Source organism: Sparus aurata, chromosome 19 (genome assembly GCF_900880675.1).
Source record: "Sparus aurata chromosome 19, fSpaAur1.1, whole genome shotgun sequence".
Taxonomy (NCBI): domain Eukaryota; kingdom Metazoa; phylum Chordata; class Actinopteri; order Spariformes; family Sparidae; genus Sparus; species Sparus aurata.
In genome coordinates this window covers 31,013,140-31,029,883 of record NC_044205.1, presented here as the reverse complement: position 1 = coordinate 31,029,883, position 16,744 = coordinate 31,013,140, and the positions used below count along the sequence as shown (strand labels likewise).

At 41.0% G+C, this 16,744-nt stretch overlaps 1 long non-coding RNA gene across 1 annotated transcript; it reads right to left on the bottom strand.

Moving 5' to 3' along the window:
* Positions 1-708: 708 nt before the first annotated feature.
* LOC115569758 (uncharacterized) lies at positions 709-13,285 on the bottom strand. Its single transcript, XR_003981621.1, has 2 exons — positions 3,423-13,285; positions 709-1,052 (listed from the first exon to the last, which is right to left on the bottom strand). It is a non-coding gene; the product is annotated as an uncharacterized LOC115569758 (long non-coding RNA).
* Between the last annotated feature and the right edge of the window lie 3,459 nt (positions 13,286-16,744).

The window sequence follows — 16,744 nt, the reverse complement described above, 5'->3', positions numbered from 1 at the left end:
ACCCACAGCAAAAGAAGAGTATGAAATGAAAGATTTCCTTGATTCATTGGACTAACTGGCTATTGGAGAAGAGCAAAATAGAAAACTAATTTCCAGCATCTCAAAAAATGAACTAGATGCCGCAATAAGCAGATTAAAAAAACACCACAACAAAACACCAGGTACTGACAAATTCCCCAGCAAGTGGTATAAAACATTTAGGGAGGAATTAACTCCGCTACTTCTGAATTCTTTCAATCTGACGCGAACAGAGGGCAAACTGCCTCCCTCATGGAAAGAGGCCATAGTTTCAGTTATTCCAAAGCAAGGAAAAAATAAAGAACTTTCTGAATCAATTCTAAATGTTGATTATAAGATCTTTACATCAATAACATCTAAAAGATTTGAGCATTTTATGTCTCAGTTGATAGATGAAGGTCAGGTTTTATTTTACAGACAGACTTAGGATAACATAAGACGTATTCTCCACATAATAGATCAGATCCAAAGACAGGGCCTGAGAGCAGTACTAGTGAGCCTTGATGCAGAAAAGGCCTTCGACTGTGTCAATCAGGTTTTGGGGAAACTAGGGATTCAAGAACAGTCAATACGATGTATCCAAGGCCTCTACCAGGAACCTACTGCGAGGATAAAGATTAATGGACACCTAAGTTGTTATGGTTACAACAAAAACTTGAACCCAAAACGCACGACTCAAGACTCAGGAGAGTGAATACAAAGTCAATATTTATTGTGACACGAAGAATAGTAGTGTGGGGAAGGAATGACGAACTGGAGAAACCTGTGGTCCATGAGGTGAGGTGGCGGTGCTCGGTGAGTCACGTCTCATAGTTATGCGTCCCTTGTTGTAATGGCGGTGCCGCGTGGCCATGCGGTTCGCATCCTGCTAGTGGTCCTGTTGTACGGTAGAACTTTCACGGCAGGGCCAGGAAGCACAGGAACTCAGACGGGCACATAGAATGATGACGGCTGGACCAAACGATGGCAGAAACTGTAGGCTGGCAGGCAGGCAGGCAAGCAGGCAAGCGGGCAGGAGAAAGCAGCTGAAGCAACTGTGGCACAAGGAGAGATCAGGTCAAAAAGAGCTACACAAGCTATTGACGCAAGAGAACTTAAAGAACATGATTGAGCCAGGATCCAAAACTCAAAATATCGCTCCGGCTGAAAGTATGATCTGACGATGAGTGGCTGAGAGCCCAGAGGCTTTATGGAGTAGTTGATTACTGGATGCGTATCACCTGGCACTTCCTGCTGGAGAGAGTAGCCATGCCCATGCACAGACAACACAGACAGGGGAGGGGGAGACATGAGGATCAGACAGACACAGGGAAAAAGACAACAAACACAGGGAAAGAAGAGGCTGCCAAGACCCAGATCATGACACTAACTGATAGATTTGTCTTACAGCGAGGAACTCGTCAAGGATGTTGTCTTAGCCCTACCTTGTTTGCTATATTTATTGAACCGCTGGCACAAATAATCAGACAAAGTAACAACTTAAAAGGAATCCATATAGGAAAGCAGGAGCATCGTATAGGGCTCTTCGCTGACGATGTTATTGTGGCTCTCCAAGACCCGGAGAGGACCTTTCCTAATCTGATGTCGATATTAGAAGAGTATGGTAGATACTCAGGCTATAAGTTAAACATGGCAAAACCCCAAATTCTTGCACTGAACTATTCCCCAGGCCAAGAAATTAGAGAAAGATATAAAATAAGATGGAACTCCAAAGTAATTAATTATCTGGGTGTTTTATTGGCAAAAGATCACATCAAAACATTTGAAATAAATTATAATAACATTAATAATAATATTAAGATGGATATTGGGCAGTGGTCAGCCTTTAACATGGACTTTGAGACACAAATTGAGGTAATAAAAATGAATGTGGTTCCGAGACTGTTATACCTTTTCCAATCCATCCCACAGATGATTCCAGAAACACAATTCAGATACTGGGACAAAATGATATCTAGATTTATCTGGGCGGGAAAGAGACCAAGGGTCAGGTATAAGACACTTCAACTACCAAAAGAAAAGGGAGGGTTGTCCTTCCCTAATCTGAAACAATACTTTTATGCAGCTCAAGTAAGGTTCCTGGTTTGTACATGCTGCCCTCTATATCAGGCAAGATGGAAAGACATAGAGGCAAAGATTCAGACATTGTTTGGAGACATAGGAAACAACTTGGTTCAACAAAGTAAAAATGAAATTGTTAAACAAACACTGGTTATCTGGAGCAAGATGGTAAAAGAATACAATATGGAGGGAGACATCAAATTATTAATTTGGCCTGCTCTGGATCCCACATTCGAACCAGGAATCAGTGATGCTGGATTCAGACGAGGGTCGGACAGGGGCATTACAGCGGTTTGCACATTAACCCACAGAGGGCTCTTAAAAAGTTTCGGAGATTACTATGATAAAAGAATTAAACCAACACTGTCCAGAGAGGGAAATACAGTGATAAATACTCTGACTGAAGCCTATAAAAAAAAAAATAGAAAAATGATTTCTAAAATCTATCAAGGTCCTCAGAAACAGAATGGGAACAACACAGGATACATTAAAGCAAAATGGGAGAAAGAACTACACATAGAAATATCAGAGGAGGATTGGCGTTCTATGTGGTGTGCACAGCATTCATCTACAAGATCAAAGACGTGGAGAATATTTGGCTGGAAAAATCTGATTCTATTTTTCATTACACCCCTTATGAAAAGCAAATTCTCTCAATCACAAGAACAGTGCTGGAGGCAGTGCGGACACATGAATGCAGACCATTCCCATATATTTTGGTTATGCCCCAAAATTAAAACTTTTTGGGGCAATGTATGTATGACTGTGGGGAAGATCTTGGGATACACAGTTCCTTAGGTCCTCTATTTCTGTCTTAAATGAGAATGTGATTATTAGAAAAGACTGGTATCTTTGTAAAATACTGTTGATGGCTTGTAAAAAAGCTATAACAACGTGCTGGTATAACACTGAGTCTCCAAGCCTTAACCAATGGATGGACAGAGTGAAGGAAATGTGTTTAATGGAAAAGATGACTTTCTCTCTCAGTTCTAGAGAAGCAACCTTTTCCAGGAAATGGGAGAAATGGACTGCTCTTATCAAAACAAAAGAGGGCGCTACACCTTAACAAGTAAAGACACTGGACATTAAGTATGAGATTATCGACAGAGGAGCCCCCATGTGTTTGGGTTTTTTTTTTCTTCTTTTATTGTGTGTCTGTTTTGTTTTATTTCCTTGACAGCTTGTTGTCAGCTTGCTTTCCCTTAATATGAAAATACCTAATAAAAAGAAAGTACCAAAAAAAAAAAAGCAAAAATATTGTTTATTGCATCATGTGCCAGTCCTGCAACCGTCTTTACATAGGCGAAACCGGTAAAACCCTGCTTATGAGACTAAAACAACACCTGTATAACATTGGGGAGGGTAGACTGACCACCCCTCTGGTCAAACACTTTCAGGTCCACTCTCCCCAGCATCTTTCCATCATGGGTGTCCAGACAGGCGCGACATGGATGGTGGGCCAGCGCAGGAGGAGACTGGAAAGGCGCAGGAAAGGCTGTGGATTAACAAACTGAGAAGGGAAGAGCCCTCTGCCCTCAACCTCCCCTAAAAATAGAGAAAAGGAGAGTAGTTAAAGCACTATCATGATTTTCCTGCCTACACAGATTTTTAAATAAAAGTACTGTATCTGCAACTGTGCATATTTATGTGATTTTTGTTTACTGTTGTTACAGACATTGTTATGCCACAAAAACACACACATCTCAATTAACACAACCACAAAAATGTAAAAATCTAAAACTACAAAAAAACTAAATATTTTGGCAAATACTCACTACCCTTAAAACCAGGGTTTGTGATTGGAGGCAATTCCCAGCTGCATCCAGCAGAGGGCCTCCTCGCACTGCCTTTGAATTATCTGCCTTTCAACCTGCTCCTTAAAGGGCCTCACAGGTCACTCTGTAGGCATACATATAATAATTTTCTAAAACACAACAAAATGTGGTATCACGGTGTCTGTATCACTCCCCTCATCTCACAGGAGCTATAAGCAGTGACCCAGCCTGGCAGCCAACACTGCACTTGTATCTCCTCCTTTAAATTTCTTAGCACTATTTTAAATTGTATTATACACCCCCCATATTGCTGGGGGGACATTATGGTTTAATCAACCTTTTTTATGCCTATTTATCATTACATTTTATTGTTTGCACATATCATGAGAGTGTGTGTGTCTCTGTGTACATACAGATGTCTATATTTACACACTGCCTTTACTACAACAGGCATGTATAGCATAATTAAAGTGTGTGTGTGTGTGTGTGTGTGTGTACATATATCTATATCTATATAGATAGATAGATAGATAGATAGATAGTTATATCTCTTGTGAATTTTACCTTGCTTTCTCCTTTAAAGTGCCAAATCTATGCATGCTACATGGCAATAAGTTTAACATTATGAATTGTTTCTACTATGTGTTTTTGCATGTACAAGCACTTGTGAGGTGAGTGCCCCCCTGCGAGCACGCCATCACCTTTATTGCCTTGGCTCCAGACCTGGGTCCACTGCTGACCCCTGATGCCTTCTCCTCCCTCTTATCAGCTTTATACATAGGCCACATATTGCATTGTTTAGGGCACGCAAAACCAAATGCATCCCTCTATTTATTTATTTTGACTGGTGTGGGTAAGAGCAACTGTGGGCAGGCCTCTGTGCCAGTGCACTGGACCCACAACATGTGGCTATTTAAAGGCAGGAAGACACTGGTCAAACCTTTGGACGTCTGAAGCGTTTGGGGAGACTCGGACGAGGTCGGGAACAAATCTGTTTGGTGTGTTCAGCTGCGTTGGAAGCTTTCAGAGCCATGCGGACTTGTCTGCTCCGATTCAACATGCGAAGCCTGAGAAGGTTGGCTGTCAGCCGTCTGAGCAATTCTCTAAATGGTTGTGTGCCAGCTGTATGACCATTCTGATTGGCGGTGTGCTAGCGAATCAGCGCGGTGTGTGGGAGGGGCAGAATACTGTGTGCACTTTGTTTTTCTATGCACTCCGTTCCATCATTTCCTGCTTTCAAGTAGCGCCACACGCTTACTGCATCTCATGCAAGCGCAGAACATACACGCTACTGTGGAGCTGACAGCATGTCGAACAGTGAGTTCAATGCAACTTTTCTGCCGAACGAGTCAGAAAAGAGGCAACAGAGTGGTCGGATAAAGGCTGTTGGCTGTTGGTTTGAGTCTGGGCAGTGTGTTGGGGACTTTAGATAATTCCCTTTACCTAACCCTAACCCTAAAACAATCTGTTAAAACAATGTTTGTTTGGGTATTTTACTCTCTTTATTTACCCAACACATGATTATTTGGATTCAGCGGTGCTGCCACCTTGCTCCAACTGTGGCAGTTATATTTCTACAGCCCGTTACCTGCATGGTAATATAGATTAGGTATAGGTAATATAATTTTGAATTACCAGATTTACTATTTATCTATGCATTTCTCGATTTATTTATTTCTTTTTTATCCATACATGGAGTTCCATGATTTACTAAATTTTACATTGTAATAATATTATTGTCACACCTTCTTTTGTGCTTCCCCCTGAGCTTTGCATGAAATACGGAAATCCAGTTTTCTGTATGTTTTACGCACTTATCTGGACGATTAACCTTTCAGTCACATTATACACCCCAAACCAACTTTGCTTCAGATTCGGGGCAGAATACTGACCAATACATGACCTGTTCTATAGGAGTTAAACTACACAGCTGCACATTTGCATAACCTGAAGGATCTCAATTTTGAAATGGGAAGTGTGGACTGATGCAGATTCACAAAGGCCTCTGCGCCAGTGCATTGGGCAACCAACTTAAGCCTCATCTCTTCTACCGAACCCTTTCAGTACATACACACACACTTAAATGTGCAATAAATGTGACAGGTTCCTGAGATAATAAATAACAACAGAAGAAAATACATTCAGTCTCTGACTGTGAAGTTCATGATTGAGTCATTAATCAGTGGAGAAAGGAGGTGTTGGGAGCTGTGGTGGTGTTGTGTAGTCTGATCGCTGCTGGTATGAAAGAGCCCCCCCAAGCACTTTGACGCATGTGGTTGGATGCATTTGTGGCTGAACGTGCTCCTAAGATGCCTCAGCTAGGCGTGGATAGGGTTAGCATGAAGGTCCATTATAGCTTGCAGCTTTCCTCTCATACTCATCTCTGTCACCCCCCACACACTGTCCAGTTTCATCCCCACCACAGAGCTGGCTTTCATCACCAGTTTGTTCAGCTTGATGGCACCGCCGCTCTCGATGCCACGCACCCAGCACACATATCATATTATTCTTCCTCTTTCACAATAACTTTCAATAATTACTCAGCTGTTGCTTTGATTTTTGTGGTTATGTTTGATTTAACTTGTGTTTTGTTTGTACACTTCTCCCTACACCTTAGGCAGAAATACACATCAGTCATCTTACTTTTCATTTAGATCACTAAACCATGTCAGGCATGTGTTTGGAAGATCTCATAGATATTGAAGGCCTGACGAGTTTACCCCAGGTACTTTACCAGAGTGGTTTGTAATGTATTGATGTATGCATATCTGGAATGATTGATGTCGTGCAGCACCATGGAGGATCATATTCCATAGTGCATTGCACTGGCTTTATGACGGAAAAAGACAAGCTTACCTAGTGTTGAGTGCGTGTCCCTAAAACGCGACTGGTGAGACCAGAGTATATGCTTCATTTAAGTACAGTACCATCAAGCATATTTTTGACACACAATTTGATGACATCAATACACGGTTACTCACAGCCATAAGCCAGCCATCAGCAGACTCAAAATAGAACAATTCAAAACAAGAGATTTCCCACAGTAATGGCTGCCAGGTGTAATGACAAGCAGGCGTCAGTGATGAGATGTGACAACAACGGGGAATTTGAAGGAACGTCTCGACGCTGCAGTCGACAAAGAGCCGTGGCTAATTACAGCTGCCGTCAACAGGCTTCATTAGAGATGGAGCACAGCTAATGGAGGGCTGGTCCCTCTGTCTCTGCACAATGCTGCTGCTGAACACATTATTTACAGACCAGCAACACACACGCACACACACACAGCCACTAATCAGGATGTAAAGCAAGTGACAGATCTATTGGCCAGGACGCAAGTTGGCTGTTACCCAAACGCAAGACACAGCAAGCTTTAATGATGTGCTGATCTTCTAAGTCCAAAATCCAATATCTCAAACAACATAAAGCGGCAAAGGAAAGTCCAAGGAGCAAACTACAGAGATACACAGCACTGAAGACTAACCAGAAGCCATGGAGAACATGGTGGGAAGTCGGAGGCCCCACGATGATTCGACTACATCAACGCAGGAAACGCAGTTGAAACAACAAAGAGTGAGAGGAACACTCACGCTGAAATACACAGCACTGATTAACTAATGGTTTACAGGTATACAGAGAAAAGGAGCAGGGAAAAAACAAAGGCAGGAAGTAGAAAATGACTGAAAACATGACTTAAAAGGATATATTCTACAAAAGAACACAGGAAACAGCAAATCAATAAGCCAAATCATGAAAATAAGACATTAAAACAGTGATTAGTTCACTTGTCTATCTTTCACATTACCATTTATATTGTATTTGTCAGTTCAGTCACTTCAATGACTGACCACACTTAATTTATGAGGAGAAAAACATTAATTAAAGTAAATTGCAAAATATTCAGCAAGTCAATGTTAGGAGCTGTCATGTAGTGATCACATTTAGCAGGAAAAAGGTTTTGTGTATCTAACTCCAGTACATTATATAGTACATTATATTCTGCCTGTCCTTTCAGCAGAGAAATAACAGGGAGCCATTAGTGATTATTCCTCTGAGGTATCATCAGCCAGGGGCGACAGCTATATCCTCTGTAATTTCTGTTTGTTTTTCTTTCAGACAAAAGAGCAATAGACACAGGGAGAGGGAAGGACGGAGAAGATAAATGGAAGAGGAGGAGCTGTGAGAAAGAGATTGAGGACAGAAACACTGAGGAGAAATAGCAACAGAAGCTAAAGAATAAAAGTAGATTAGCAGACAAATTTTACAAAACAGAAAATGAGTTTATTAATCCTGTTCTTTGTGCTATGTCTGTTTTTTGTTTTAGTTGTGATTTACAACAAAATGTGTTGTATGTGTCGTCTTACACCCCCAATAATGTTGTACAAAGATTTTTTGACATCTGTGTACATTGACTATTTTTACTTTTCCAGGTAGGGTGTCCATCATGGCAAATTGATGCTGGTGAATTTTACTCAACACTCTGTGAAGCTATCACACACACAAATCTTAGCAAGGATGTTTGACTCAACACTGTCGTAACTGTTGCCCACTCTTTTAGAAGTTTGTTCCATTTCCTGTTTTGTCTCTTAACTTCCTGTCACTATTACCACCAGGATTGGAATTTCATCATTTTAGGGGCAACTTTTTGGCCTTAAAGTTTCTTTTTTTTTAGGGGCATCAAGGCCACATGATAGGGTACAAATGCCAAAGAGTAAAATTAGATGATTCACCTTTCAGACTAATACCATAACATCCTAATTTATAATAAGACATTTTTTAATACCAATATCACGTTAATGTTACATTAGAAAACTTTTTTTTTAAAGTAGGGTTCAGGTTAGGTGATTTTTTGTGACACTAAACTGAATATTAGTTAAGGTATTGAATATTTCCCCCATTAGAAATCCCCCCAAATTATGGCAAAGCACATTGATGTGTGGTGTGATTTTGGTGATACTACACTGAATAATATTGAAGTTATTGAATATTTTTTGTACTATCTCTTTACTGGGTTGCACTTTGTAGACGTCCCTGCGCCCTCTTCTCACAAACGGCTAACCATAGAGACCAATGTTAATGTCCAGCCTGGAGGAGCGCTCGCTTTGATGAAAATACGGTTGTAACTCGTTGTCTACCTTATTACGGTAAAAACGAGTCATCGTTTGTGTTTTAACAACCTTTCGCTTATGAGTTATTGATCCAGGAAGTTCGAATCTGTTTCCAACTTTACCGAACTAAATCATGCCACATAAGTCAGTTACGTATCATATCAAAACCGTCTGAGCTCGCGTACTCACTGAGGTTACTGTGAGTGACTACTGTGCACTGGGTGGCTGTAATTCAAGGCATGAACACTATGCTGGTCGGGCCAGGGGCACAAAGGCCACTGTGGCCGTACGATGATTATTTTTTCACCAAGGCCAAAGTGCGGGGCAACGGGGGCCATGGAATTCCCACCCTGATTACCACTTATATTAAATACAATTCAAAAGTCTCAAACCAAGACATACATATCCATGTTAATGAGGTCATGCAACCTGACATAGTGCAGATTAATCACTATTATGATCCTTGACCTCACGTCATCGGGCACGTTCCACAGCAGCTTAGTAAGCATGAAGAGCATACTGCATGGAAAAGTCCCACTGCAACCAGTGTTTGCAACTATTTAACAGTCATTCTATATCCCAGAATAGGCTGTGGTTAATAGGCGGACGGTATACCATCGCTTCCAAACTACCATTTCAGCACAATTGACATCATTAGCATGGCTAGCACATTTCCATGCTGTTGCAAATTTCCTTGTTGTGGGAGTAATACCGGAAGGGTTAAGGTTAGGGTTATGCTTAAAAGCATGGATATAAGCAGTGGCAGTGATTGCTGTTACCCAAACATTAGGTCTTCTGTGTATTACGGAGCTGCATAGTCTATTTATGGTCAAACTGTGACCTGTTCTGTACATTTATGCCACTACACAACATCCGCTAAACGTTCAATCTGCGCTCTGTTCAGAGCTTATCCACCGACCATCACTCTCCACTCCTACAAACTTCAATCCAATTCACTGCCCATTCCACAGTGATGCCAGTCGATGTTATGAAGAATACAGCATACTGTGAAATGAGGGGTTGGCCTACAGACAATCTATTAACAGTTAAGCTTAAAAATATTGAAATTATACAGATATCAGAATACTAAAATGTGCTAACCCTACTAATCTTTTCTATCACTTCATTAATTTCCTGTCCGAGATAGTGTGATGCTCCTGCATAAACCAACATCCAAACAAAAGGACCAATTGTGAGCTGGTGAATGTGGGGAATGAACCCGCTGGCAGCTGTTGTCTACAAATCGTGACATGAACAGTGAAGAGCCCACAGAGAGAGAAAGGCTGAGTGTTGACACAGTAAACCTCACAGACACATAAATACTGCAGCCAGTTTCCTCCTCTACACACACCGATGTGTGATTATGTGTGTTCCCTGTTCACGAGTGCAGCGCTGCCCTAAATTGTGAAATTGGTTTTTCTCTTCTGTCAGGCCCAGAGGAAACACAAGAGGCTGTGTGAAATCTTTCAACTTACTGCTTCTACTTGTGGACAAACACTCCACTGATTCAACAATGCTAATTCATATGACATCATCTATTCATTGCTACTGAAAGCTGCTTGCAAAACACTGCAGTACTAAATGAATATGTCGATTAACAGAACTGATTCTGGTAATCAAAATCCAACGGTTTAATGGAAGACATGAAGACATACGTTGTGTTCATGTCTATAAATTGATACATCAATGTCTGACAATGATGGCAGACGTAATAGCAAAGACAGTGTCTCATAATGACATGTCATTTCAGATTAATAAAATCAATGTCATAAATTTGACAAAGAACACCAACATAAATTCTGCACACTACATACATTTGAATACTGTACATAACTTGTGTGAATTATTAGTTTTGCTGCTGATGTGGTTGCTCTGATTAGTTCCACCTGTCCGATGAGCCTCAGGTGTCTTGAGTTGGTGTGATTTTCCTTCTTTCAGCTGCCAGTTCGTCTTCATTTCTTGCTTGTGTTCCTCATCTGTATTCCTGCATGTGTTGCTTATATCCAGTCTAGTTTCATGGATTTCTCTTTCTCTGTTGGATTTTCCTCAACCTGCTCCCATACATTTTGTTGGCTGTCTGTTTTTTGTCCACTACAATCAGCTTCATGTTACTGAAGTTCACCTTTTATTTCCTCCTATTTGCAAAATGTAAACAGGATCAACAAAGTGAAGATCATAACCTTCATGAAGGAAAGATTTACTGTTGTATTAGACTGCAATACTTGGAGCTCCCTGGGTGAAATAAAGGCTGGTGAAAGTAAGATTATTTTACGTTATTTTCATGGCTGTGGTATAAAGTCTTGTAAAAGTTTGTTCAGTCTGAACACAAAGCTATTGTATCTGTACAGATGTTAGCTGTCTCAGCTATCCCTGCTGGAAAAACCAACATATGTTGTGTTTAGGTGCTGGTCTATGCTGGTTTTTCCAGCAGGGATGTTTGTGTGTGTGAGTTTATCTCCTTTTCTCCCATACTCTCTCATCTTATTTTTCTCTGTACTCAATGAAAGTCATGTTAAGCCTCAGGATGAGGTGAAAGTAAGCTTGGCCTTTATTTATCTGTCTGAACCTGGTTGGAGCATTGTTTGCTATCACAATCCTAAAAATTGGTTTACATTCAGCCTCAACACATCAACACTGTCAGGAATGACAGGGTTTGGTTGTGAGTTCCTTTGCATGATTTACAGTTAGCCAGTGATTCCTTAATACAATATTAAGAGGTAATTGAGCCCTGTGAGGGAAAAAACTTCATGCGTTCAGTCTCGTTTTTTGTTTTTTTTCCTAGAGATTGCATTTGATAGAGTGGAGCTCTGCCCTAGATTTCCATTTTGATATCATGCACACACAAGTTCATTTTTAAGATTATGTGTGTGTGTGTGTGTGTGTGTGTGCGTGTGTGTGTGTGTGTTACGCCAGCCTCAGAGACAGCCTTTTACATCATCCTGTGAGATAAATTCACCAGTGTTAAGGTGAAATTACTGTTTGACTTACAACCACACCTACCGAAAACTGTACTAAAATACATATACTGTTAGTTTTAAAGTGCTCCAGTAGAAGTAAAAGTAACTTCATGTGGATATGACTGATATCAATTTAATAACAGATGGTATTTGTAAGGTAAAAAAGTGACCATACACCTGTATTCATGTCACATTTTCATTTTTCTTGTATAACCCAACACCCGACCCACCCATCCCAGAGACCCTTACATCATTAGATCAACAGGTTAATGGACCCAGATCAGTTCTAGATGACAGTGCGTACTTGTAGAAAAATATAAAAATAAAAAAATAAAAAATAAACAAATAGGTAAATAAAATTTGAAAAAAAGGAGGGTGTAACACAGGTTGTTTGCTGCCCACTTCAATCAAGTAGTGGTTTCCAGTGTGAATAAAACTTCTCGAGATGACCTCTAAAGATGAATTTGATTTTCTCCAGTTTTAGTAGGAATAATAAATCATGTAGCCAGGATTTAAAGGAAGTTGGCTGGAAGGATTTCCATGAGAGAAGGATTTTTCTGCGCGCAATCAAGGACGAAAAAGCTATCCCAGCTAGCTTGAAATGTTCCCACAACACTGGCTAACATTCCCTAGAAGTTCTTATAATGTTTTAAAAAATAAATGTTTTTATCTAATGTTCAAAGAACATTTTAAGGATATTTATCAGTTCTGATAATGTTCCTATAACATTAAATGTTAAGAGGGGAAGAATGTTTTAGGTGCAACATTCTGAAGATGTTTTGGTGATGTTGTTGAAGTAACAGATTATAGAATGTTACTGATAGAAAGTAACCGATTACAGAACGGTTTTATAAAACTTTCCCACAATGTTATACGATAACAAAGGAAGAACACTGTCAAAGCAACATCCGGAAAATGTTTTCCGAATATTATTAAGGCCTACAATCCCAAAACATTTTTCTAAAATGTTCCTGTTATGTGATATGTTAACAAAGGAAGGGAGTTTTAGCTGTTACATTCTCGTGATGTTTTGGGGATGTGGTTGAGGTCACATATTATAGAATGTTCTTCTATAAAACATTCCAAAAATGTTACATGAAAACAAAGGAAGAACATTCCGAAAGCAACATTTAGAAAATGTTTTCAGGATATTATGAAGGCCTCAGTTCACAAAACATTTTTTCTACAACATTCCTGTAACGTGATATGTTAACAATTTTGTCTGCAACATTCTGAGAATGTTTTGGTGCTGTTGTCAGTTGACATAGAGTGTTCTTCCTTAAAGTCCGTGTAAACCAAAATCAGCCATTTTCTTCTAAACACATCAAACAGGTCATAAATGTGTTTACTTAAAACATGTAAAAGCCATTCGGCCATGTAGAATTTAATTTTGGAGCTAGGCTCACAAACAGTTTTTCAACATTTCTGTGTTCAGGATTTAATGGGCGGGTCAGAAATCATGCAAATCATGGCCGCGTTACGTAACGCGGCTATATGATTTGCATAAACCCCGCCCTGCTGCGGAAGTGCTATAAATACGTTCAGCGAGTCGGCTTCAGCGGTTCTCCCACTCGCTCTCCAGTCTCGGATAGCATTGCTTACAATAGTTTGCAGCTAGCAAACCAGTCAACCAGTCAGCTAACCAGTCATGTCTCCTCCACATCCTCTGCATCTTTCCTGGATGCCACAGTGTGCAGGGTGACGGCGCTGTTATCTTATTTAAGTTTCCTTCGGATGACAACGTAAGGAAACGGGGGAGTCCGTTGACGCTGGTCAACTCCGTCCCCGGCTTGCATCCACTCCTCCCGCCGAAGAGGAGATGTGGCCGCTGCTGACCGCTGCTGACACTCTCCGTCCCGCTGACGGTGGGTCCCACCGGCATAATGTGGCCGCCGCCGCCGCCACCGCCGCCACCACCGCAGCTGCAGCCGACCCACTCCGTCCCGCTGACGGCGGGTCCCACCGGCATTATGTGGCCGCCGCCGTCAGCGGGACGGAGTGGGTCGGCTGCAGCTGCGGTGGCGGCGGCGGCGGCCACATTATGCCGGTGGGACCCGCCGTCAGCGGGACGGAGTGGGTCGGCTGCAGCTGCGGTGGTGGCGGCGGCGGCAGCCACATTATGCCGGGTCCCACCGGCGGTATGTGGCGGTAGTATCAGGGCCACATTATTGGTGAGCCGTCCCAGTGTGAACGGATAATCCGGAGGCGCGGAGCGAGGGCTTGTCGGTCTGACAGTCTGATAACTGCACAGGTCCTTCACTCAACTAAATACAGAGAAATGTCCCACAAAGCAACGTTACATGACCGAACAAAAGTAACGTAGTAACTGTCTTTAGCAACTCATATGAGGAAAACAAATACCACAGCTGTATGTGGAGAAGCGTCTGTCCTCCTGTCCGTCCCCTCCCTGTCCTCCCGACTCTTCCTCACATTTCTGCTCACAAAACAGCGTCTGTCACTCTTGTCACAAGACTTTAACTCACCGAGTGTTTGACGAAAATAAATCACCGCGACCGCCAGCCCTCCTGATCGAGACTACAGGAAACTGTCCCCCAGAAAACAGCCTCCGTCCCCGCGAGTGACAGAGTCAGACAGCGTCCTGTTTACTGATGGTGATTATGTATAATTATGTAATTTAGCGCGAAAAACTTCACTCCGTCACTTTCCAGGATGTTTGGGTCAGGATCTCAATCACTACACATTATAACAGCATCTATATGATTATAAACTGTCTGCGGGTTTAGATAGACAAGGGGAACACCTGGGGAACACCTGGGGAGACACCGACGTCATTAACATGACGTGTAGCCCCCGCCGCATGGGCGTGGTTCCAGCGCCTCTAACTGACACGCCCCCAGCGTTTCACAGCAGAAAGAAGTGCTTGTTTTTACATGATTTTGAGACCTAATTTTATATACTTAACAATTTTTTTAATCTTTCAAATTTGGCTCAGTGGTCAATGATACATGTTTCTTTGGTGTGACAAACTCATAACACAATTTTTTTGCCGCTTTACACGGACTTTAAAACATTCCAACAATGTTAGCAAAGGAAAAATATTCTCAAAGCAACACTCTGTTTTTAGAGTTCAGTATGTCTTTAAGGCCTCCAATTACAGAAAGTTTTTTAATAAAACATTCCCACGATGTTACACAATATCAACGTTAGAACATTGTCAAAGCAACATGTGGAAAATGTTTTCAGGATGTTATTAAAGCCTCTGATTTTAGCACGTTTTTTGTAAAATGTTCCCACGATGTTATGTGATAACAAACGAAAAACATTCTTAAAGCAACAAATGTAAAATGCTTTGATACCTCAGATCACAGAAAAGAACATTCTAAAATGTTCCTGAAATATGATATCTAAAGAAAGGAAGGATAGTTTACGTGTAACATTCTTGGGATATTTTGTGGTTGTTATTAAGGCCTCAGATTACAGAACTTTTTTTATAAAATGTTTCTGTATTGTGATATGTTCACAAAGGAATAACATTCTCACTGCAACACTCTTAGGATGTTTCAGGGACATTGTTTTATAAATAATTCCCACAATATTACATGTTCAGAAAGGAATAACATTCTCACTGCAACACTCTGGGATTGTTTCAGGGACATTGTTTTGTAAATAATTCCCACAATATTACATGATCACAAAGGAATAACATTCTCACTGCAACGTTCAGAAAATCTTTTCAGGATGTTACTAAGGCTTCAGATTACAGAGTGTTTTTTTATAAAACGTTTCTGTAAATTGATATGTTAACAAAGGAAGAACATTCTCAAACCAACATTTGAAAAATGTTTTGGGGATGTTTTTTAAGGCCTTAGACAAAAGGTGACAGAACTTTTTATATATAATGTCATAAACCCATGTCAGCTCCAGGGAAGCAGGCCAAGTTACCTCAGAAAAGCAATGCAAGCCAAGACAAGACCAAACACACCACAATGACATCGCTAATCCATCCAGACTCCCACCCGTCCCAGGGCTGATAAATGGCTAGGTTGCCGTTTGCAAATTACTTTATCAGCTACAAAGCAACTAATGCCAGATCCATGCTGTCTGGCCACAGGCTGCTCGCTCCTGTGCAAGGTTGCTGTCTGAAGTTGCCCTAATGGCCATCAGTGTCATTCTGATTCTTACACGTAGGCTTAGTAGGCCTACCTTTAAATTGGTGAGAACATCCAAGTGTAGCAAAACATCTTCAGAATGATATAGAGATAGGGGATTAATTGACATGACTGTCCCCTTCCCTAATGTCCATTTGTCCTAGTCTCTACTTTTCCGGGACAAATTGAGAATATCAAAAGAAAGGTGATCAGGTGGCATTATTACCAATGCCTACAACCTGGTGTGTACTGTGTCTTAGATGTAATTAGCTGGGTTTTGTGAGCTACACATTGATAATCAAATTGTGAACACAGACGCGTTTTAGATTTAACTCCAATAGGCCATTTGTGGATCATGACTCATAGCATGCTACCTAAGCGTAATTCTAACTTGTGACAATCACAAGCAATCACAATCAATGAGTCAAGGATATTCAGGTAACATCAAGCAAATCATTTTATAGCCCAATATCACAAATCACAAAATAACCTCAAGGGGCTTTACAATATGTATTCTACAGCAAAGACTAAATGGGGCAGATTCCCTACAGGGTGAGCAATGGAGGAAACCTCAGGAAGAGCAACAGAGTCAGATCCCTCTCCTGGGATTGAAAGACATGTAATATGCATGTAAAATGCCAGTATGGACAATCTGGGTGACAAAATCAGAGATAAATTCATGACAATGTCAGATCAGTGTTTTACAGTACGTTTTACAT